Genomic DNA, 1,768 nt, shown 5'->3' with positions numbered 1-1,768 from the left:
TTTCTTCGAAAATGTTTTGATAACGTATTTATTGTGTTTTTCTGGGAACAAATTCCGCAACATTTTTATGAAAAGAAGTACTCTGATTTTTACAAAGCATAAACAAAATCGGTCTTTTCTGGCCGTGAAAAATGGGGATGTCACATTAGGGTTTATTAGATTTCATACATACCGATGTATGTGGGCCTTTTAGATCCACCAAAAGGGATGTGAACTACTTCTATGTGACTTTCACTGATGATTATAGCAAATATGGGTATATCTACTTAATCAAGCACAAGTCAGAAACCTTTGAAAAATTCAAAGAGTTTAAGCAAGAAGTGGAGAATCAGTTGGGCAGGAAAATTAAGATGCTCCAATCCGATCGAGGAGGTGAGTACCTTAGTATTGAATTCCATGACTACCTCAAGGAATGCAGAATTGTTTCGCAATTGACGCCACCTAGGACACCTCAATTGAATGGTGTAGTTGAGCAGCGCAATCGAACCTTGTTGGACATGGTTCGTTCCATGATGATTCGGGCTTCATTACCTATCTCATTTTGGGGATATGCCTGAGATACTACTGCGCATATCCTTAATCTAGTCCCGACTAAGAAGGTTGCCAAAACACCTCACGAGATGTGGATAGGGAAAGCTACCTCGTTGGCACATATCAAGGTTTGGGGTTGCGAGGCTTTCATAAGTCGAGAGACTCACGATAAGATCGAACCTCATAGTGAGCGGTGTATTTTCATCGGCTATCCGCAGAAGTCCTTTGGGTACATCTTCTACAGACCGAGTGATAATGTTGCCTTCGTTGCGAGGAGAGGGGCTTTCTGAGAGCGAGAACTCATATGCGAAGAGAAGAGTGGGAGGAAAATTGGTCTTAAAGAGCTTCAAGAATCAAGCGATGAAGGAACCTCTAACACTGGTGCTCAACTCGAGGAGGAAACTCATGTTGAACCAATTGACGAATCCTTACCTCTTAGACGTTCCAGTAGAGTTAGTGTTCCACCCGTATTATATGGATTCCATATAACGAATGAGGGTGATACGTTTATCAGTGATAGTACACTGATAAATTTGGATGAACCTAAAAACTACAAGGAAGCCATGGGAGGCCCAAAGTCTGCGAAATGGAAAGAGGCTATGGACAGTGAGATTCAGTCCATGTATGAAAATCAAGTCTGGAACTTGGTTGACAATGTACCAGGTCGTAGGATGGTCAGGTGCAAGTGGATCTTCAAGAAGAAGACCGACATGGATGGGAAAGTACACACGTATAATGCGTGATTGGTTTCGAAGGGCTTTACTCAAACTCTCGGAGTTGACTATGATGAGACCTTCTCACCAGTTGCGAAGATTAAATCTCTAAGGGTTATGCTAGCCATAGCTGCGTGTCATGATTATGAAATATGGCAGATGGATGTCAAAACCACTTTCCTTAATGGGAAGTTGGTTGATGATGTTTATATAAGTCATCCAGAGGGTTTTGTCAATGCAGAGCACCCTAATAAAGTGTGTAAGCTTGAGAAATCCATTTATGGATGAAACAAGCATCTCGCAGATGGAATCTTTGTTTCGATGAGAAAGTCAAAGAGTTTAGCTTTTCGAAAAGAGAGGATGAGTCGTGTATATATGTCAAAGCCAGTAGGAGTATAGTTAGTTTTCTCGTTTTGTATGTGGACGACATACTGCTCATAGGAAACAACGTCCCAACCTTGTAGGAGGTTAAGTCTTGGCTTGGGAAGTGCTTCGCTATGAAGGACCTCAAAGAAGTTGTTTAT

Source organism: Lactuca sativa, chromosome 6 (assembly GCF_002870075.4).
Source record: "Lactuca sativa cultivar Salinas chromosome 6, Lsat_Salinas_v11, whole genome shotgun sequence".
In the NCBI taxonomy this organism is placed as follows: Eukaryota; Viridiplantae; Streptophyta; class Magnoliopsida; order Asterales; family Asteraceae; genus Lactuca; species Lactuca sativa.
This window is presented reverse-complemented; position numbering follows the sequence as displayed.